At 44.2% G+C, this 23,854-nt stretch overlaps 1 protein-coding gene and 1 pseudogene across 8 annotated transcripts in view; one reads left to right on the forward strand and one right to left on the reverse strand.

Annotated features, from left to right (window-relative positions):
- Nucleotides 1–23,854, reverse strand: part of KCNT1 (potassium sodium-activated channel subfamily T member 1) — a 343,981-nt gene that overhangs the window by 166,711 nt on the left and 153,416 nt on the right. The gene's annotated exons all lie outside the window — the stretch shown is intronic.
- Nucleotides 6,655–6,745, forward strand: LOC130292108 (U2 spliceosomal RNA; annotated as a pseudogene).

Consider the following 23,854-nt stretch of genomic DNA (forward strand, 5'->3'; position numbering starts at 1 on the left):
TCACGAGGGGGACGCACCCATCCCTCTAAACGTATGCCGGGTGCAGGAGGGAGATATCCTTTGGATAGGGGATAAGATGTCTAGGGGGAGTATCCCTTTAATATTCACAATCTGGATCATCATCACTGTCTTCTGTTATATTGGACCTGCAACTTCAGTAAAGAACAAGCTGTTATCCATAAATCCTGGCTTTTGAGGTATTTATTCCCAGGGCTTTGATACGGATAGCTGCTTTATTGAAGTAGTGGTTAGTGGGAACTGTCAGTTAACTACAGGGTCTGTTACATTTCATGCACCGGACACTACAACCCCTATCATAGTCACACCTACTAACTACAACCTTACTTCAGGCGTCACAAACCTGACAACCTGCCAGCCAAGTGTCCAAATTTGATTCACAGCATTAACGCCAGACCCCTGCTCACCATATCTGCAGATGGGCACTAGTTTTGCACACGTGCACGTCCTTAAAAATCCCACTATGTATGATAAAGAGCATAGCCGGTGAACCAATAAATCCTGCCCGAATCTAACAATGGGCTTGTCCTGGTCTCTGGTTTTCATTAGAGATGAGCGAACTTACAGTAAATTCGATTCGTCACGAACTTCTCGGCTCGGCAGTTGATGACTTTTCCTGCATAAATTAGTTCAGCTTTCCGGTGCTCCGGTGGGCTGGAAAAGGTGGATACATTCCTAGGAAAGAGTCTCCTAGGACTGTATCCACCTTTTCCAGCCCACGGGAGCACCTGAAAGCTGAACTAATTTACTCAGGATAAGGCATCAACTGCCGAGCCGAGAAGTTCGTGACGAATCGAATTTACTGTAAGTTCGCTCATCTCTAGTTTTCATAATAGAATAAACCTGTAAACATTTCCACCTGAAAAGTAACTTCGGCCATATGTTATTAAGGAGGAAATTGCTTTAAATCAAACATCTGTTTATCAATAAGATCAGATCTCTACTAATATGTCACATCGGAGAACATTTGCTGGTACGACAACACGGCCCTGAGCAACATGAAGCCACCGAGTGCGGAGCAGTAGATTTCATTAGAGCGGCAGTAATTCAATCATCGACCATCCCTTCAGGGGGCGCCTTTTCTGCTGCACCTAAAGTGATCCTCTATCAACACCGATCAACTAGTTTAATCTATTTCCTGGGTTTATCTGCCCAAAGGTAAAAACTGCAGTGTTAGTAATACATCCTTATTATATATATATATATATATATATATATATATATATGTTATCTATTGTGGTGTCCCAGCACTGGGGGGCTGTCCTGTGGGCTGCGGCTCTCCTCGGGCATGCCTGCTGCTCCTGTGTTGGGTCCACTATTACATTGTTTACTATGTTCATGCACTTTATTAGATTCTTTATATTTGTTGCATTCATTGTATTATTTATGTACTGTACCTTTAAGAGAGAGAGAGAGAGACGCAGTGATAATCAGGTGACCTTGTCTGCCCAATGGGAACCCCCACATTTTCATGTATATAGTGTAGGGGGAGGAGTTGCCCCAGTTTAGAGCCTAGCTCTTGTGCTGAGCTACAGTGTGGAAAGGAGGTGGAAGCTGTGTGTGGAGAATGCTGAGGGAAGCCTAAGAAAATATCTTCTCAAGTCGGCCCCGCCATTCTGTAAGTGTTCCCCCCGTACAGCGGTGAGTCAAGCCCTGGCTGTGATAGTAATTGGACCTTGTCAGGACCCTAGTCAGCATGGGAAATCTTCCAGTCTCAAATCTATATATTCCAAGTGGGTGAAAGTCCTAGCAAGGCAACAGGGCTCCCAAGGGTTACACTGCACCCCTTCTACTCTGCTCCGTACAGTGTGTTGTACCATCTGCACCTGCTCAGTAAAGACAGTTATCATAACCCGACGTTGGTGTGTTTCTTACCCCTGTGTCTGGCCCAGGAGAAGCTGTCTCAACCTTAGACAATGTATAGGCTAATGGTGCCCTGGCGTCACGAATTGACAAGTGTATCTTTCACCCCCTTGTGACGACAACTTTTGGTCGTCACGAACAGGATAATTACTAATCGTGCGCCGACGCCACATATTATTGTATATTTTCTATCATCTGTTAATTTCATAATTCCATACGCTGCAGAAAATCCTATGTATTCTGGAAACCATCAACAAGCAGGAGAGTTTCGAGGGGTTTCAGTCCAACCATGGCTTGGGTGGTTATCCAGGATACTAAGAGAAACCGATCTAAAGAGGTCTTAAAGGGGTATTCCAGGGAAAACTTTTTTTTTTTTTATAGATCAACTGGCTCCAGAAAGTTAAACAGATTTGTAAATGACTTCTATTAAAAAAAATCTTAATCCTTCCAATAATTATCAGCTGCTGAATTTGTTCTTTTCTGTCTGGTAACAGTGCTCTCTACTGACATCTCTGCTTGTCTTGGGAACTGCACAGAGTAGAAGAGGTTTGCTATGGGGATTTGCTTTTACTCTGGACAGTTCCCAAGACAGGTGTCATCAGAGAGCACTTAGTCAGAAAAGAACAACCCAACTTCAGCAGCTCATAAGTACTGAAAGGATTAAGATTTTTTAATAGAAGTAATTATTAATCTGTTTAACTTTCTGGAGCCAATTGATATATATATATACATATAAAAAAAAAGTTGTTCCTGGAGAACCCCTTTAAGACGGCTTTACTAGAGATCAGTGCTATCAGCTTTGGCGCCCAATATGAGGGCCTGGGCTATAGGCTTTGGTGGTCACCACAGGTTAGTTCTGAACAGGGGGAGCCCTAGGTTTACATCGCTTTGAAAGAATCGGCGACTGCCCCCTCGACAAGACACTTACTGTACCTATATTTATGGACAAAGGGACGATCACCACTGCTGTCAATGAGGGGTAAATCTGAGAATAAAGCAGTTTAGTTTAGTCAATCTCCCTGTAGTGCCTCCAAAGGGGAAAAAAAGCATTACACAGTTCCCATTGACAAAAATGGGCTATTGTAGAAACATGATAGATCCCCTAGAGTTAGGGTCACTTTTAGTTGCCCCCTTCCCTTAATAATAGTATTAATAGAAATTCCTTAAAACCCCTGAAATTGCCTCCTATGTGATACTGCAGGGTCATATGGTACAACTTAGGGGTTGTATGGTGGCTCAGGGGTCCGCACTGTTGGTCCTGGGTTTAAATCCCACCACAGACAACATCTGCTAGGAGTCTGAATGTTCTTCCCTTGTTTGCGTGGGTTTCCTCTAAGTCAGTGTTTTCCAAACAGTGTGTCTCCAGCTGTTGCAAAACTACAACTCCCAGCATGCCCGGACAGCCGATGGCTGTCCGGACATGCTGGGTGTTGTAGTTTTGCAACAGCTGGTGACACACTGTTTGGAAAACACTGACTAGATTTTCTGCGGATTTTCTGATGCAAATCCTGTAGGCCATGTTAATATCCGCTGGACCGCAGTGCGCAAAACGTTAGCGCTATTTAAATAAATTCATTATTATTTTTTAAAGAAAATGCATGGAACTTGTTGCAGATCTTATATCGCAGATTTTCTGCTGCAGATCTTTTGCAGCAGATTTTCTGCTGCAGATTTTCTGCTGCAGATCTTATACTGCGGATTTTCTGCTGCAGATCTTATATAGCGGATTTTCTGCTGCAGATTTTTATTGCGGATTTTCGGTTGCAGATCTTTTACTGTGGATTTTCTGCTGCAGATCTTGTACTGCGGATTTTCTGCTGCTGATCTTATACAGCGGATTTTCTGCTGGGGATCTTCTATCGTGGATTTTCTGCTGCAGATCCTATACGGCAGATTTCCACCTGCAGATATTATACTGCAGATCTTATCCCACAGTTTTTCTGCTGCAGATCTTATATGGCAGATTTTCGCCTGCAGATATTGTACTGCAGATTTTCTGCTGCAGATCTTATCCCACGGATTTTCTGATGCAGATCTTATACTGCGGATTTTCTGATGCAGATCTTATAGGCCATGATCATATCTGCTGGAAAAATCTTGCTTAGAAACCCTGCTGCATCAGAGTCTCATTGATTTTAATGGGCTTCTGCTGCACTGTGCACATGGCAGACATTTCTGCAGTTCATTGTTTCTATGGATTCTGCTTGGGAATGCATTGCCTTCTATTGAGATTTCCAAGTGGTCCAGCGCTGGCGGAACATGCACTTTCTGCTAATTGAACATGGACATAATGCGGATTTTCTGTTGCAGATCTTACACCGCAGATTTTCCGCTGAAGATTTTGTGTTGCAGGTTTTCAGCAGCAGAAGATCTGCAGCATATACCGTATATGTGAGCATACACTATCAGTGTTTTTTTCTGGAGTGTTCCTTTAAATCAGCAGTAATTATTATTAATATTATGGTTATTTTTATTTAATAATTATAATGTCTATTGGTAATCCGCAGTTCTACATTCATGTCAGCTTGGAGAATCTCTTGCCGTCACAGATTTGCTGATGCCTGTGAATGGTCGGATTATGTTGTACCATGAATAGCGCACAACTCAGCAACATCCATTTTTCATTACCGCCCCGTGATAATCTGGAGGTCACTTTAAATCGCCGTCACTTTCTCCATCTATAGAACAATGCGGAGCCATTAAGTGACTGAGAGCTGGAGCCGGGGAATTACTCCCCTCAGACGCCGTTATCTGGACTCCCTGATCGAGTCGGGTCTTTTTCTTGCTGGATAAGATAGAAAACGGCAGATAACAAAGGAAAACACCTCTGTACCATTTACAGCAAAATGCCTGGTTAAGGAAACCCATTTCCAAACATTTGACAACTGACTTTCCGGAAGGAGTCCCCATTCAGGATCTTAACGTTCAGTGTTTCCCAAAATATTGCAGCACCCGGAGACACAATGATTGGAAAGCAATGGTTTGGCTGGAGAGAAAAGCAGCGTCTCTTACATTGGAAGACTCGTCCATAAACATGTGATAACCATGCAATCCTCCATCCTTCCTGTGGGGGCACTGTTGCAGAATTGAACACCTGCTGCCCATTTCCGCCACAGATCAGAGCGGATCACTGGGGATCAAACAGGAAATCCTGTAATGGTCTAACAAAAGGCACAGGGCTGCAGGAAACCAGTGCTGATCTCGGCATATAATGCCTACACTGTCTACCTACCTTCACAGCTACTTACCTGCCTGCCTGCACATGTAACTACCTACCTGCCTGCACAGAAACCTACCTTCTACCTGCCTACACTGTCATCCTACATGCCTACACTATCTACCTGCCTGTACACCTACCTACCTGCCTACACTGTCTACCTACCTGCCTGCACACCTACCTGCCTACACTGTCTACCCACCTGCCTGCACACCTGCCTACACTGTCTACCTACCTGCCTGCACAACTACCTACCTCCTACACTGTCTACCTACCTGCCTACACTGTCTACCTACCTGCCTGCACACCTACCTACCTGCCTACACTGTCATCCTACCTGCCTGCACACCTACCTACCTGCCTACACTGTCTACCTACCTGCACACCTACCTACCTGCCTACACTGTCTACCTATTTGCCTGCACACCTACCTACCGGCCTACACTGTCATCCTACATGCCTACACTATCTACCTGCCTGCACACCTACCTACCTGTCTACACTGTCTACCTACCTGTCTGCACACCTACCTACCTACACTGTCTACCTACCTGCCTGCACACCTACCTACCTGCCTACACTGTCTACCTACATGCCATGGTTGGAAGAAGACTTCATGGCAGTCTGAGTAAGACAGAGAAGAAAAGGAAATAGGGGCCTCTTCGTCTTTCTGGAAGGTTCTATGTAAATCCCTAGATGTGACTGCACTGTAATCTGTTACACGGGCCGCAGAGCTTGTGTAGACCTTGGGTCCCTACTGTATGGCCACTATATGTGGGGACATTGGTCTGTGTGCAGTGGTTTTTATTTAGTATCAGTATGGTACCATTATCCAGTAACTGTGGGGATTATGGTGGTGGTCATGGTGTGGAGCAATTATTTGTCCCTTGTATAGTGATGTTATTGGCGATACAGGCCAGTGTATAGGAACCTGCGCTATGTCAGTGGTACACAGTCTCTTACACAGGCCAACAGGCTCCCGATATCAAGCGCCCATCTTGGTGACTGACAGGTGACACCCTTGCACTCTGAATGGCAGGCAGGGCAAATTGCTGGTGAGTTAGGACAAGAAGAACTACATGGAAAAGCCTAAAAATTGTCTTGAGCACGAATATTCGTAATGCGAATTTTTATCGTGAATCTCAGCACTTTATATTTAGAATATAGTGCTATATATTCGTAATGACGATTATTAGTTTTTTTTGGTTTTTTTCACATGCAAATTTTCCATGCGAATTTTCGATTTTTTTTCTTCACAAATTTATCATGCAAATTTTTGCATGGAAAAAAAAGTGAATGAACATAGAAAATATGCAAATTTTGCAAAGATAGGACGAATAAACGTCAATATATTTGCGAAGTATCGCAAATTCGAATATGACCCCTGCTGCTCGTCACTACCTAAAAGCACAATTCTCCTTCACAAATGATGGCCACTTTACAAGACTGGTGTAAGCTACTGGGGCTATAGGGACCAAATATCTGATCTGGGACAGAAGCTCCTGAATTATGGGGAATAGTCAAAGTCACCCGACTGATCTGCTTTATATAGAAGCTTCGCTTCTCGGCCTTTTGGCTAAGATCAAGTGTAGTATCTGTTCTTATCAGTGGTTTGGTCTTTGGCCATTGATGTAGGATGGATGCTGCATGGAGGGGGCAGGTGTACCGGGGCGTTCCGGGGCTGGTTCTGAGGAATCAGCTCAATGGCTGTCCTGATGTGACCGGTTTCCTCTGGATCTCGCCATGAGGTAGAGGGGTGTAGAGCCGAGGTACTTCTGTGCCTCGGGGAGTGGTGACCCTGAGATGCCGAAACTCACTGGGTGTTATAGCTCACTGAGTGAACGCACTGCACCATTACTCTTCACCTTTGGCACTCACCCTTGGTATCCCGGCCTTCTGGCTAGGATCGGGGACATTTTAATAGATCCGGCCGGATGACCGGGCAGTATATCTGCACTCGTCCACTTATTTATTATTTTTAAGCCTTGTCACTGTACCACGTTTGTGTTTTTCTTTGTACACAGGATTGTCAGGATGCGGTAGCCCTTCTGGGTGTCCCTCCTGGTGGTCTAGGGGATGTGTGTGTGGCCATTAGGTTCCTCACCTCCCTGCAACCCCCGGGCATCTTGACTTCGGTCAAGATGCCATCAGTATACGGCTCCTCGGCTGATACCTTGGTTAACGCCTAGGTTGAGGCCAGGAGCATTTTCGGCCCCTTAGTAGCTTCGGCAAAAAGGGGCATCGAACCTGGATCCTTGCAGGTGCTTCTGGCCCGGAGGTGAAGGGTAGGTTTGTTGGGGGGGGGGGGCCTCTCTCCTTTTGGAGAAGGGCTTAGCGATAGACCGCATCCTTTGTGCACATTTTTTGTGTGTGACACGTTTGCCCTTTTTCAAAATCAATGTCTTAAAAAAATTCTGCTTCTTCGGAAAGTTTCTGGACAGATGAATGCGGTCTCTGCAGACTGAATACTGATATGGCAGAAGACTATGCAGGGATTGTACTGTACATTTACAGTCCTAGTCCGAAGGTTGATTCAGCAGAACATCGGGGTGTCGGGATTGTGTTATGAGGGGGCGGCGCTGCTTATTGCGGCCATAGCATGGACCTGGAAAGGAATCGGGCAGCAAATGTCTAATTCCCCTGCAGCGCCACCTCTGGGGAAACGATGAATGATACAGTTTGCAGTATAATCAATGGACTGTCCATGCAATGCACGGATGTAGTGGGTCCTTTAGAGATACTCTGTGTAACTGTCCTCCATTGTAGCCAATAGACGAGGGTCCTAAATGGGCAGGACCCATTTTTACACAGATTTCCCTTATGTTTTTTAATGGGGTACTCAAATTTCAAATCAACTGGCGCCAGAAATTACCATAATTACTTCTATTTAAAAATCTTAACCCTTCCAGTACTTATCAGCTGCTGTATGCTCCAGAGGAAGTTGTCTAGTTCTTTCCAGTCTGACCACAGTGCTCTCTGCTGACACCTCTGTCCATGTCAGGAACTGTCCAGAGTAGGAGAGGTTTGCTGTGGGGATTTGCTCCTACTCTGTACAGTTCCTGACATGGACAGAGGTGTCAGCAGAGAGCATTGTGGTCAGACTGGAAAGAACTACACAACTTCCTATGGAGCATACAGCAGCTGATAAGTACTGGAAGGATTAAGATTTTTAAATAGATGTAATTTACAAATCTGTAAATCAGTTGATTTAAAAATAATAATAATAATGTTTTCCACAGGAGTACCCCTTTAAACCCTTTTAAGTTTAGGGGAAATCTCATTTCCCTTTAAAGGGGTACTCCTGTGGAAAACTTTTCTTTTTTTTTTTTAAATCAACTGGTGCCCGAAAGTTAAACTGATTTGTAAATAATGACTTCTATTAAAAATCTTTACCCTTCAAGTACTTTTTAGCAGCTGTATGCTACAGAGGAAATTCTTTTCCTTTTGAATTTCTTTTTTGTCTTGTCCACAGTGCTCTCTGCTGACACTTATGTCCGTGTCAGGAACTGTCCAGAGCAGGAGAAAAGCCCCATTGTAAACCTATGCTGCTCTGGACAGTTCCTGCCAGAGTACCCCTTTAACTTCTCTTTATCTCTTCCTTCCTTCCTTCAGTTCTATCAAATATTTATTCGCGGATCCCTATGTGTGGTCTATTTGTAGTAAAGGCCTGAAATCTGAGTATAGAAGCCGCCCACAAACTGCATAAGAAGAAAAGAAAAAAACGGGAGATTGGCTATTAAAGGGGTATTCCAGGCAAAAACTTTTTTTTATATATCAACTGGCTCCGGAAAGTTAAACAGATTTGTAAATGACTTCTATTAAAAAATCTTAATCCTTCCAATAGTTATTAGCTTCTGAAGTTGAGTTGCTGTTTTCTGTCTAACTGCTTTCTAATGACTCACATCCCAGGAGCTGTGCAGTTCCTATGGGGATATTTTCCCATCATGCACAGCTCCCGGGACATGACATCATCATTGAGCAGTTAGACGGAAAACTTCAAAAGCTAATAACTATTGGAAGGATTAAGATTTTTTAATAGAAGTAATTTACAAATCTGTTTAACTTTCCGGAGTCAGTTGATATATAAAAAAAAGTTTTTGCCTGGAATACCCCTTTAAAGCTTAACAGGGTGTCAGGAAGACGCGGTAACTGTACGAGGGGGCAAGAGCGGCGGGGCGGTGATCATCGTGTCAGCTGTATGCCGCTATGTGTCGGGGTTTTCTAAGCTTTACTGTGTAACACAGTGTTGCCTTCTATGCTCAATGTTTATTTTGTGCTGTTTTTTTATAACATTCCTTTGCATTTTGTCCAGGGGGATGCGGCCCAGTCCATTGGTTTGGGGTCCTAGCCCCACTGGTTTGGTGCCCACTTACAATGTTAGGTGTTGGTTTGATTTCCTAATAGATTGGAAGGAACAGCTGTCACCTGACGGTAAAGTATCGATGCATGCTACTATCAATATATCCCTCATTGACATTACCCCTAAACCAGTGGTCTCAAACTGTGGCCCTCCAGATGTTGCAAAACTTCAACTCCCAGCATGCCCGGACAGCCATTGGCTGTCCGGGCATGCAGGGAGTTGATGTTTTGCAACACCTGGAGGGCCACAGTTTGAGACCACTGCCCTAAACAGTCTGCTTCCAATGTACTGTGGTTGCCATGTTAACAAGACCAAAATGAAGGATTCAGCCTCTGACCAATATCACTATGAAGGGTCTATGTCACAATCAGATACAAGAAACCCCCCCGTGCTTGGACAAAGCCTTTCTTTTATGTAATACTTAAAAAAAAAAAAATATATATATATATATATTAAAGCCTTTTCTCAAGAAACAAAGTCCTGCAGTGGAAAACTGAATGGGTTACAGAGGCCTCTACAACAGGTATCAGGAATGGAGGACGACTCCAACGAGTATCAGGAATGGAGGACGACTCCAACGAGTATCAGGAATGGAGGACGACTCCAAGAAGTATCAGGAATGGAGGACGATTCCAAGAAGTATCAGGAATGGAGGACGACTCCAACGAGTATCAGGAATGGAGGATGACTCCAACGAGTATCAGGAATGGAGGACGACTCCAACGAGTATCAGGAATGGAGGACGACTCCAACGTGTATCAGGAATGGAGGACGACTCCAACGAGTATCAGAAATGGAGGACGACTCCAACTAGTATCAGGAATGGAGGAGGACTCCAACGAGTATCAGGAATGGAGGAGGACTCCAACAAGCATCAGGAATGGAGGACGACTCCAACGAGTATCAGAAATGGAGGAGGACGACAACGAGTATCAGGAATGGAGGAGGACTCCAACGAGCATCAGGAATGGAGGAGGACTCCAACGAGTATCAGGAATGGAGGAGGACTCCAACGAGTATCAGGAATGGAGGATGACTCCAACGAGTATCAGTAAAGGAGGACAACTCCAAGAAGTATCAAGAATGGAGGATGACTCCAAGAAGTATCAGGAATGGAGGATGACTCCAAGAAGTATCGGGAATGTAGGACGACTCCAATGAGTATCAGAAATGGAGGACAACTCCAAGAAGTATCAGGAATGGAGGACAACTCCAACGAGTATCAGGAATGGAGGACGACTCCAACAAGCATCAGGAATTAAGGACGACTCCAACTAGTATCAGGAATTAAGGACAACTCCAAGAAGTATCAGGAATGGAGGATGACTCCAACGAGTATCAGGAATGGAGGATGACTCCAACGAGTATCAGGAATGGAGGACGACTCCAATGAGTATCAGGAATTGAGGACGACTCCAAGAAGTATCATGAATGGAGGACGACTCCAACAAGCCCCAGGAATAGTGGATGACTCCAAAAAGCATCAGGAATAGAAGACGACTCCAACAAGCATTAGAAATGGATGGCAGCTCAAAGTGCCAGGTTTCAGGGGTAACAACAAATGCCAGCAGGCTTGGGAACAACTCAAACAAATGCCCGGGATAAGGGGGGAAGTGAGCAAACAAATCCAACTAGTGCCAAGGATGGGGAAGGGGGGTGGGGAGTGACTCCATTAAGCATCAGGGCTGGGGAAGGACTTCTACAAGCATCAGAGATGTTGGGGCAACTCTAACATGTGACAAGGATGGGGGACAACTCAAACAAATGTCAGGAATGGGGGGTGTTAATATATCAAGCATTAGGGATGGGGTCAGATTCCAACAAGCGCAAGGGATGGAAGGGAAGATTTCAAAAAGCTTAAAGGGGTTATCCAGTAAAAAACTTATTTTTATATATCAACTGGCTCCGGAAAGTTAAACAGATTTGTAAATTACTTCTATTAAAAAATCTTTATCCTTTCAGTACTTATGAGCTTCTGAAGTTGAGTTGTTCTTTTCTGTCTAAGTGCTCTCTGATGACACATGTCTCGGGATCCGCCCAGTTTAAAAGCAAATCCCCATAGCAAACCTCTTCTACTCTTTGCAGTTCCCGAGACAGGCAGAGGTGTCAGCAGAGAGCACTGTTGCCAGACAGAAAACAACAACTCAACTTCAGCAGCTGATAATTACTGAAAGGATTAAGATTTTTTAATAGAAGTAATTTACAAATTTGTTTAACTTTCTGGTGCCACATGAAATAAAGAAAAAAGTTTTTTCCTGGAATACCCCTTTAAGGGGGTAGGACTATGACAAGCTAAAAGGATGGGGAATGACAATAAGTATTAGGGATAGGGAACCCAATGACTCCAACGGGCATCTGGGATTGGAGACAGCAACAAGCGCCTAGGACAGAGGGGGAACTTTAACAAGTGTCAGGAATGGTGGGGCATCCCCACCATGAATGAAGGTTTGAGGGGTGACTCCAACAAGCTGGAGATATGAAGAGTTGCAGAGCACTGGCCAATGCAAGGCTACTGACCACCATTATCGGGCCATCAGATATAATAAACCAATGAGCACTTGTGTCACTACAAACTGTGCACTATAAGTTACCGCAGACAATTTCCTTCCGTTAATGACAATCTCCTTCAGTCATTGTTGATGCGATGATCCATGGTGTCAGGAGAATTGTCTTTACACCAGCACATTTTACCTTTATCTGCGTCTCCACATGACATATGAAGGATTGGCTGTAATTACCTGTATTATAGGATATTGAGTACAAAGAGAATTAACCTGTTAAGGACCAGACCTTTTTTATTGCATTGCTGCAATCATAGTCATAACTCATTTCTCCATCAGCAAAGCTGTTTGTTGGAAGGTTAAGTTGCATTTTTTAATAGAACAATTTTGGGATAGACATAAACCAGGGTTATTTAATCAAAATTCAAAGAGGTCTAGCCAAAGAAAATTTCCTCAAGCAAAGGTCCGTATGATCTACCCCCCCCCCCCCCATAGGTAGTAACAGTCCCCTATAGGTAGTAGCAGCCTTCCTTCGTAGGCAGTAGAAACCCCCAGTAGGTAGTAGCAGCCCCCCCCCCCCCGTTGATAGCAGCAGCCCCCCTTAGGTAGTAACATCCCCCCTGTAGGTAGTAGCAGCCTGCCCCCTGTAGGTAGTAGCAGCTCCCTATAGATAGTAGTAGCCCGCCTGTAGGAGGTAAAAGTCCCCCCTGTAGGTAGTAACAGCCCCCCGTAGATAGTAGCAGCCCCTCATAGATAGCATCAGCCCCCTGCAGGGCCGGATCATCATTGGCGCCCGTGCCCGCAGGGGGCCCCCGTCACATTTCAGGACACAAGGATGTCCCGGCGGTTACCTCTCTGCGGTGGCCCCCGTGTTAACTTTAAAAACGCAGGGGCCGCCGGGAGGTAGCGCATGCAGGGACGTCACTGACGTCCCGTGCGTACACCTGTAGGAGAAAAGCGGAGCAGCGAGGAGGACGGCGCGCATGGTAAGTTACCAGCCGCACGTCATCTTCAGTGTTCCGACCTTAGCTCCTCCGGTCCCGGGATCTACTGCTATGGCCCATAGGCCATAGCAGTAGATCGTGACCCCGGTCCCCAGGGTCCTCGGACCGGTGGAGTGGTGGTCGGAACACTGAAGTGGGGCAGTAAACAGGCATACAGCCTCCAGCCATACACTGTATATGGCTGAAGGCTGTATGTCTGTAGGGAAACTGTACTGCACCTAATGTGGGGGAACTATACTGCACCTAATATGGGGAACTATACTGCACCTAATTTGAGGGAACTATACTGCACCTAATTTGAGGGAACTATACTGCATCTAATGTGGGGAAACTATACTGCACCTAATGTGGGGAACTATACTGCACCTAATGTGGGGGAACTATACTGCACCTAATGTGGGGAACTATACTGCACCTAATGTGGGGGGAACTATACAGCACCTAATGTGGGGGGAACTATACTGCACCTAATGTGGGGGGAACTATACTGCACCTAATGTGGGGGAACTGTACTGCACCTAATGTGGGGGAACTATACTGCACCTAATATGGGGAACTATACTGCACCTAATTTGAGGGAACTATACTGCACCTAATTTGAGGGAACTATACTGCATCTAATGTGGGGAAACTATACTGCACCTAATGTGGGGAACTATACTGCACCTAATGTGGGGGAACTATACTGCACCTAATGTGGGGAACTATACTGCACCTAATGTGGGGGGAACTATACTGCACCTAATGTGGGGGAACTGTACTGCACCTAATTTGATGGAACTATACTGCACCTAATGTGGGGGGAACTATACTTTACCTAATGTGGGGGGAACTATACTGCACCTAATGTGGGGGAACTGTACTGCACCTAATTTGAGGGAGCTATACTGCACCTAATGTGGGGGAACTGTCAGGGGGGGGGGGATATGATGTCTAGGGGCGGAGTACCCCTTTAACCCTAGTGAATACTCGTGGGTTTCCCTTGAATTAGAGATTTAGGGCCATGCGCACTAGGGAACAGTAATACAGCACTATACCCCAATACAGGTCAGATACCAAGGATTTCCCATATCTAATCTCATTTAGACATTTGTCAGTCCTGACCCTGAAACGAAGCCAATACAGTCAGAGCGGGAGACAATTAAGGATTCAGGTTGCCAAGGTAACACATAATCATTGACATTGGGTAAAGAACCACATCCTTCCTGTGGTGAACATTACACGACAAGATTTATGTGCACTGGGACGATGAGCGAATATTGTCCGGTCAAACGCTTTACCGTGATTTTCGGGGGGGAAAAAACTGTAGAAAAGCCACAGTTTTCTTCTGAATATTGTAGAAAAAAACCTGCAAAATGTAGGCTCACCACTTTTTTCTGTGAATTGCCCCATTTTTATTTTGCAATGTGGTTACTGCGTTTTGTTTTGTGAATTGACGAATCTAAATCTAAAAATTTCACCTTTGGAAACTGCATCGCAAAGCCACGGCAAAGATAGCCCATGGACTGGACAGAATGGGAAGGGAGGGGGCTCATGACAGGGGTGGGATGAGGAGCGAGAGGGGTCAGGGAAAGGTTATGGCCAAGAGCGGGAAAAAGGGGGAGGAGCAAGAAGGGGTTAAAAACGGGGCTAGCAGGAAGTGCAAGGCCAGTTGCCCAGAAGAAAGAAGATTATCCTGCCGCCCGCCCTTATTATGGGTGATAGGTGGTGGATGGGTGGGGGGGTTGAGAGGGGTCACATTGTCGCAGCGGCAGGAAAGAAAAGGGGGGACTTGGAGGCATTTCTGGGAAAGTGGTGGCAGCGGCCCGGTTATACCGGCCCCTGGTGGAGCTGGGATGCGCCATCATTTTTGCCAGAATTCTGTCTGCGCCAGAAATCTCTCCATTTTACTGAGAAAACCTGAAAAAAGGGCATGTCTGTCTGGAAAAGGGGGCGTGGTCACAGAAAAGGGGCGTATTCCCGACATTTTCACAAAAACCCTACATATTTACTAAGGTTTCCACAGAAAATGTGGTGGATTTGAGTTGAGGAAAACCCGACAGATCAGAGCATGTGTAAAAGAAGCAAAACGTAGGGAAACCTTAGTAAATAACATGGAAAAAAAATTGTAGGGAATTAAAACCCACAAAGAAACCTACACAACACTCTTAGTAAATCAGGGCCACTGGTTGTTTTTGGGTTACTCCACATTTATACATATGAATATTATAAAGAGGGAGGTATTGTTGTACTATGTACCGTATTTTTCACCGTATAAGACGCACTTTTTCTTCCCCACAACTGGGGGAAAAAGTCGGTGCGTCTTATACGGCAAATACACCCCTATCGCGGCGGTCCTTGCGGCCATCAACGGCCGGGACCCGCGGCTAAGGCTGGGTTCACACTACGTTTTGTCCCATACGGGAGCGCATACGGCAGGAGGGAGCTAAAACCTCGCACTCCCGTATGTCACCGTATGCGCTCCCGTATGTCATTCATTTCAATGAGCCGGCCGGAGTGAAACGTTCGGTCCGGTCGGCTCATTTTTGCGCCGTATGCGCTTTTACAACCGGACCTAAAACCGTGGTTGACCACAGTTTTAGGTCCGGTTGTAAAAGCGCATACGGCGCAAAAATGAGCCGACCGGACCGAACGTTTCACTCCGGCCGGCTCATTGAAATGAATGACATACGGGAGCGCATACGAAAGCATACGGGAGCGCGAGGTTTTAGCTCCCCCCTGCCGTATGCGCTCCCGTATGGGAGAAAACGTAGTGGGAACCCAGCCTAATACAGGACATCACCGATCGCGGTGATGCCCTGTATTAACCCTTCAGACGCGGCGATCAAAGCTGACCGCCGCGTCTGAAGGGAAAGTGACACTAACCGGGCTGTTCAGTCGGGCTGTTCGGGACCACCGCGATTTCACTGCGGCGGTCCCGAACAGCCCGACTGAATAGCCGGGTTAGTGCTTACAGGACACCGGGAGGGACCTTACCTGCCTCCTCGGTGTCTTCTCCGTTCAGGGATCCCCTGTATGGCTGGCGCTCTCCTTCCTCGTCATCACGTCGTCGCATACGTGCGTCGGCGTGCGTAACGACGTGATGGCGGTGACGGAGAGCGAGGATACCCGGCCGGCAGCAGAGACGTTCCGGAGCGACGGGGACATGGCGACAGCGATGGAGCAACATCCAGGGCAGCGGTGACGGGTCCGGAGCGGCGGGGACACGTGAGTATTACCTCCTATGCAGTGGTCTTCAATCTGCGGACCTCCAGATGTTGCAAAACTACAACTCCCAGCATGCCCGGACAGCCAACAGTTGAAGACCACTATTGGGTTCAAAATCTTAAATTTTTTAGATTTTATTCGCCACCCACCTGTTGGAGCTGCACGCCACGGTGCCATCTCACAAACAGCCGGGTGGCGACCACGGGGCCGGAGTATCGTGACGTCATGACTCCGCCCCCGTGTGACATCACTCCCGCCACCGCTATGGAAGTCTATGGGAGGGGGCGTTTGCAAACATATAGCGAAATGGTCGTTGGGGGTGATATAGGTATGGTTTGGCACTCTTCTTATATGTAAAGCCCTGCTTCTGTGTCTCCAGGTCTACCGTTATTTTGCATTCTTGTGATATTTCAGTATATTCTACGTACTACCCTTTTGTGTTTTATACACATTGGGGGAGATTTATCAAAACCTGTGCAGAGGAAGAGTGGTGCAGTTGCCCATAGCAACCAATCAGATTGCTTCTTTCATTTTCCACAGGCCTCTTTAGAGGCCTGTGGAAAATGAAAGTAGCGATCTGATTGGTTGCTATGGGCAACTGCACCACTCTTCCTCTGCACAGGTTTTGATAAATCTCCCCCATTGACCTGTGATATAGCTCTTGCCCTTATATTGTAGCTTTTGCCTTCCTATGTATTTGGTGCTATTTCCTTTTTGTCCTTTTCTCGTGTAAATGTCATTTTATTGTCTTTTTAACCTTTGTGATCATAATAAAGATATATCTTTTTTTAATTTTTGCTACCATCTTGTTTTGTGGTGCATTTTTCTTGTTTGGTGTTTAACAAAATATGAGCCCTCATACAGCCCCGTACGCAAAAAATAAATAAAAAAGTTATAGGGGTCAGAAGAGGACAATTTTAAATGTATTAATTTCGTGCAGGGTAGGGTAGGGTATCAATTTAATCGTATGGACCTACAGAATAAAGATAAAATGTCATTTTTACCGAAAAATGTACTGCGTACAAACGGAAGCGCCCAAAAATTTACAAAATGGCGTTTTTTGTAAAATTTTGTCGTACAATGATTTTTTTTCCCGTTTCCCCGTAGATTTTTGGGTAAAATGACTGATGTCATTACAAAGTAGAATTGGTGGCGCAAAAAAAAAAAAAAGCCCTCATATGCTTTTTTTAGGTGAAAAATTGAAAGGGTTATGATTTTTAAAAGATAAGGAGGAAAAAAACGAAAGTGCAAAAACAGAAAAACGCTTGGTCCTTAAGGGGTTAATGAATAAAATAAAAATTGGGATATATATATATATATATATATATATATACACACACACACACAACTGGATAAGGAGGAGGTGCCTGTGGTCCAAATAGTTGGAGGTGTGTGAGTTTGTGATGTGAATGTGTAGTAAGAATAAGAATATACAAGAAATGTGTGATCTGCGTTCGCAGTTGTGCTCTTAAGGTTTAAAGGGGTTATCCAGGAAAAAAAAAATTTTTTATATCTCAACTGGCTCCAGAAAGTTAAACAGATTTGTAAATTATGAATTCGGGTAGAAAATTTGTAAATTTGTAAATTACTTCTATTAAAAAAATCTTAATCCTTTCAGTACTTATGAGCTGCTGAAGTTGAGTTGTTCTTTTCTGTCTAAGTGCTCTCTGATAACACCTGTCTCGGGAACTGTCCAGAGCAGAAGCAAATCTCCATAGCGAACCTCTTCTACTCTGTGCAGTTCCCGAGACAAGCAGAGATGTCAGCAGAGAGCACTGTTGGCAGACAGAAAAGAACAACTCAACTTCACCAGCTGATAATTATTGGAAGGATTAAGATTTTTTTTAATAGAAGTAATTTACAAATCTGTTTAACCTTCTGGAGCCAGTTGATATTTAAAAAAAAATAATAATAATTTTCCTGGAATACCCCTTTAAGATTTAAAATATGGTAATAAGGAACTTGATTATGCCCTATATCAGTGGTCTTCAACCTGCAGACATCAAGATGTTGCAAAACTACAACTCCCAGCATGCCCGGACAGCCAACGGCTGTCCGGGCATGCTGGGAGTTGTAGTTTTGCAACATCTGGAGGTCCGCAGGTTGAAGACCACTGCCTTATATGTTTAGAGTTATAGTGTGTATAACCATGCATGAAGGTTGGTATGATATTGATAATCGAACACAAAACTAGGGGGTGTGTACAGCTATTATATGATATGGGGATATTTTGGACACTATATTATGGTACATTGAGCAACAATTGTGATATATTTTGATTTGTGGAGTGAACTATTAGAGGTATATTGGTAATGGGGATTGTTCATTATGATAAGAAATGACCAGGATATGTCATCTAATTAGTGTTTGTACGTTTAGATATGGGTGAAATATGGGAAATTGATATGGTGTAATGGCCAATGATATAGCATGAGATATTATGTGTAAGGGAAACACAATTATGTTTATTTACTTATTTTTCTTGGTCGGAATATGCATCACTAGAGACTATATATATTAAATATAATATAAGAATATAAGAATCAGATTGGTATATTGATATACTGTATGTATATGAAGATTTAAAGACTACCTATCACCATCTAAACTTTCCCTAATCCCCCTCCCCATCTGTCCCGGACCCTGACTAACTCTATCCCTGCATTTCTTTTTCTTTAAAAACCCCCTAAAAATACCTATGCTCTCCAGTAGCTCAATTCAAGGCACAAAGCACAGGAGGTTGTCATAGCAACAGCAAGTCAGTGGAGAGAGCAGATAAGCAGTGCATATATAATTAGCCATGTGGAAAGTGGATAGAGGGGAGAGGAACGTGAAAAAGAGAAGAGGGAATGTATCTTCTCTGTTCGCTCCCTGCTTGTGTATGAGCTGAGTGCTCCCTCCCTCCTGCCTGTCTGACTGACAGGCTGGGAGCTGCACAGAGCAGATTTCAGACTCACTCACTGAGTCCCAAATGCTTGCTGACAGGATTGCTAGGGAGACCCCTAGTGGAGAAGTTTTGAAAGGAGGAAAATTTTTGAAATAAAAGCAATTAAAAAGCTTTATCTTTAATATATAAAAAGTTTGTTTCATGAGAGCTACACTTTAACAACCTAGCAGGTATGTGGGTATACTGATATGTGGATTTGTGCATGTATGTACTTGAAAATACAGGAGGTATACTGTGGATATATATATATATATATATATATATATGGATTTAAGAATGCAGGAAAAAGATTGATGGGTAATACTGGTATACATCTATATATTTATATATCTGTGGAATTAAGGACATAGGAGATATACTGCCATACTGTAAAAAGGCCGTAGAATATAAGAGGTTTATTATTAAATCTATTTACAAAGAACTATATCTGTATTAGAACATATGGGATATGTGTATATGGAAGTGATGGATGCTAATGCTTGATAACATAGGTTGATAACTATTTAAGAGATTAGAATTATATAAGATAAGGTGATTTATGGGTACTAAGTTCCTAAAATGGACAGCAGAGGTCAGCAGAGAGCACTGTGGTCATGACATCTGAGAAATCTAAAAAGATAAGCATTTCCTCTGTAGTATATAGGCCCTAAAAAGTACTGGAAGGATTAAGATTTTTTAAAAGAAGTAATTTACAAATCTGTTTAACTTTCCGGCACCAGTTGCTTTCAAATAAAAAAGTTTTCCACCGGAGTACCCCTTTAAGTGAAATTAATAATGACTTGGAATATAGGAGTAAGTTGTACGGATGTGAGTGCGCAGGCGCAGCGAGAGAACACTGTACAGGCGCATAAGTTGATGGATGTGGAAGCACTGAAGCGCAGGCACACAGGCTGAATTGATGTGAATTGTGATGAAGAGGTATGCGCATGCGCATGAATGGTATGACAGAGCGGATGTGTGTGATTTGGGGTTAGCCTGGAAGTATAAGCGGTTGCGCTGGCATCTGAGCATACAGTTATGTATTGTACCGCGAACCACTGGGTACCTCCTACTGTTGATCATTTAAAGCGGCCTATGTCAAACATGAGCACAATACCCCTGAGGAAGTTGCTGACGGGCAACGCAACGTGTGATTTCTAGGGGTTGCACCTGCCGGGATTCTCCACCATCTGCTGTCCATAGCCTTATTGTATAATGGTATATTCCAGAATCCAGATACAGGTTGTATATGTACTTACCCTGCATAAGGATTGCATTATATTGTATTGCTCACTGTATATAGAACAGGCTATTGTGACTGATGTATATTCATATTGGGATAAGCAGGTGCCCTGGGAGGGGTCTTGCCCCCCCCCCCCCCCCCCCCCCGGTCTTGCACAAACCCAACCCCCACCCCCCACCCCTTGGGGAAACACTGGTCTATGTAGAGGACAGGAGCTTCTTCAGTGTCCTGTACGGTACACAAAGTATCCCAAAAAGTCACATGGAGCCGCCCTCACCTGGTGTCCAAAGGAGCAGCTAACCCTGGTACAGGGAAAGAGTACAGAACATGTAATACCTCCCTGTACTGTAGGGGGCGCTACCAGACACCAGTCAGTGCATACGCTTCAGTAATACAGGTAAAGAGTAGTACAAAACATGCAATACCTCCCTGTACTGTAGGGGGCGCTACCAGACACCAGTCAGTGCATACACTTCAGTAATACAGGTAAAGAGTAGTACAGAACATGTAATACCTCCCTGTACTGTAGGGGGCGCTACCAGACACCAGTCAGTGCATACACTTCAGTAATACAGGTGTTTTACCAGTAAATTGCCCATTCTGATTGGTCGGTTCTTCCGGCCATTGACACGTTTCACAGATCTGGACTGTCTGTACATTGTATGTTGAGTCTGGTTTCAACTTACAATGGTCCAGAATAGACCATTGTATGTTGAAACTATTGTATGTTGAGGCCATTGTAAGTTGAGGGATCACTGTCTATAAATGTCAGTTCCCATTTAAAGGAGTTGAGCAGGATTAGCAAACATGGCTGCTTTCTTCAAGGAACAGCGCCATAACCACTCTGGGGTTGTGACCGGTACTGTAGCTCGGCTCTAGTGAAGGTCTGGACAGGTGCGGCGCTGTTGTTGAAGGGAGCAGCCATGTTTGTTTTCTCCTTGTGTACATCCCCGCTGGTGCTCCGGCTCTTGTTTGTTGCTTTCTAAGTGTTTCGCTCCCGTCCTTCTATTACTACAAATTAATTTGTTAACGGCTTTATTCAAGCTGTTTGTACTTCATTAATATTTGATACAGATAAGGGCTAAGTACATAAAGAGAGCTTGTGAATGCCGGCTGCCGTACTACACGCCGTATGTGCTGGCAACTCCCGAATGTTTGGCAACTCCTGAATGTGGGAGGGGGGGGGGGGGGGGGGGGGCTATGTTTCTTCTGTCTACATTAAAATTAGAAAAGAGTTGTATAGGTTTAGAAACAAGGTTCTGGCCCTTTTTGCTCTGTTACTTTAGCTTTGCACCATTTATTTTGATGGAGATGACCTGCAATACCCGATGTGGCCCAATGTCAATGGTGGCGCTGTTTACGAAACAAAAACACAATTTTTTTTTTTTGTATTCCTGTAGAACCCCTTCAACTCTTAAATAAAATCTATAAGGCTGGGTTCACATTGCAGAAATATTCTGGCTAGAGAACCCGGGGTCATTGGCGACAATGTATTCCCCGCGGATTCTGCCGCCGAAAGAATAAGCAAGATCATACTTTTTGGCGGCGGCATAGTGTGCTTGCTCTGTGTCACGGAATCCCATTGACAGCAATGGGATTCCGCTGCACTGGAATTTCCAAGGTTAATTTCTTAGCGGAATTATGCTCGAAAATTCCTCAGTATGAACCCGGTCTTAAAGGGGTACTCCACTGGAAAACATTTTTTTTTTTTTTTTAAATCAACTGGTACCAGAAAGTTAAACAGATTTGTAAATTACTTCTATTAAAAAATCTTAATCCATCCAGTACTTATCAGCTGCTGTTATGAGCCACATGAAGTTCTCTTCTTTTTGAATTTCCTTTCTGCCTGACCACAGTGCTCTCTGCTGACACCTCTTTCCATTTTAGGAACTGTCCAGAGCAGGATAGGTTTTCTATGCGGATTGGCTCCTACTCTGGACAGTTCCTAAAATGGACAGAGGTGTCAGCAGAGAGCACTGTGGTCAGGCAGAAAGGAAATTCAAAAAGAAAAGAACTTCCTGTGGATCATAACAGCAGCTGATAAGTACTGGAAGGAGTAAGATTTTTTTAATAGAAGTAATTTACAAATCTGTTTACATTTCTGGAGCCAGTTGATTTAAAAAAATATATATATATTTTTCAGGGGAGAAACCCTTTAAAGGAGCTGAGCGCAGTGTGACATATCTGGCACTAAAAGCTGGAAGAAGACCAGAGGATAGGAGACCAGTTTCATCGGCATCGGGGGAGCAGCGGTAGGTAAGTTTTATTATTTTAGTTGCGGCAGATTGGGCACAATGGCAAAATAAAATGTATTTAAAGAGTTCTCCTTTAAAGTTTCAGAAATATTATGGGTCACGCCAAGCTGCATCGGCCTGCCCCATTTGACTGTCCCACAGAGATGAATGTAGAGCAGGCTTTCCCAACCAGTGTGCCTCCTGCTGTTGCAAAACTACAATTCCCAGCATGCCCGGACAGCGGTTGGCTGTACGGGCATGGTGGGAGTTGTAGTTTTGCAACAGCTGGAGGCACACTGCTTGGGAAACACTGATGTAGAGAAACATTGGAGGAGCCCCAACATCTCCAACACCCATCCTGGGAAGGCCTGCCAATGAGTCCAGTGAAACCTCTCCAAAAGACCACCTCTCTATCCAGACCCCATTCCATATGACCAATTTTCTACCATACGTTACGCATACGCATTCCACCATCCCAGAAGACCACTTTGCAATGCAATTTTGGGGCGGTCATCTTAAAGGGGTACTCCGGTGGAAAACAATTTTTTTTTTAAATCAACTGGTTCCAAAAAGTTAAACAGATTTGTAAATTACTTCTATTTAAAAATCTTAATCCTTCCAGTACTTATCAGCTGCTGTATGCTCCACAGGAAGTTCTTTTCTTTTTGAATTTCCTTCATGTCTGATCACAGTGCTTTCTGCTGACACCTCTGTCCATGTCAGGAACTGTCCGGAGCAGGAGAGGTTTGCTATGGGGATTTGCTCCTACTCTGGACAGTTCCTGAAATAGACAGAGGTGTCAGCAGAGAGCACTGTGGTCAGACAGATAGGAAATTCAAAAAGAAAATTACTTCCTGTGGAGCATACAGCAGATGATAAGTACTGGAAGGATTAAGATTTTTAAATAGAAGTAATTTACAAATCTGTTTAAATTTCTGGCACCAGTTGATAATTTTTTTTTTCCACTGGAGTACCCCTTTAAAGAGGTTCCACTGTCTATGGATGCCCATTGCTTACAATAGAATAAGTTGAAGATCTCCTGTGCACAGACTTGAGTTCAACATAGCATTTGGGAAGAGGTCTGAAAACCTAAAGCTATTGTAGTATGTAGCCAAGTATTATTCCTAGAGTACATTATGATGAATCTTAGAAAGCATTTCAACAAATACATTCAAATTTCTGAATATTTATGGCTTACTATGGCCGGATTTTTTGAAGAACCAAGGCATGTGCTCTAAAAGTGATTAAAAAAAGTGCACAAAATGAGTCACACACTTTGCC

This window comes from Hyla sarda, chromosome 9, assembly GCF_029499605.1.
Source record: "Hyla sarda isolate aHylSar1 chromosome 9, aHylSar1.hap1, whole genome shotgun sequence".
NCBI lineage: Eukaryota > Metazoa > Chordata > Amphibia > Anura > Hylidae > Hyla > Hyla sarda.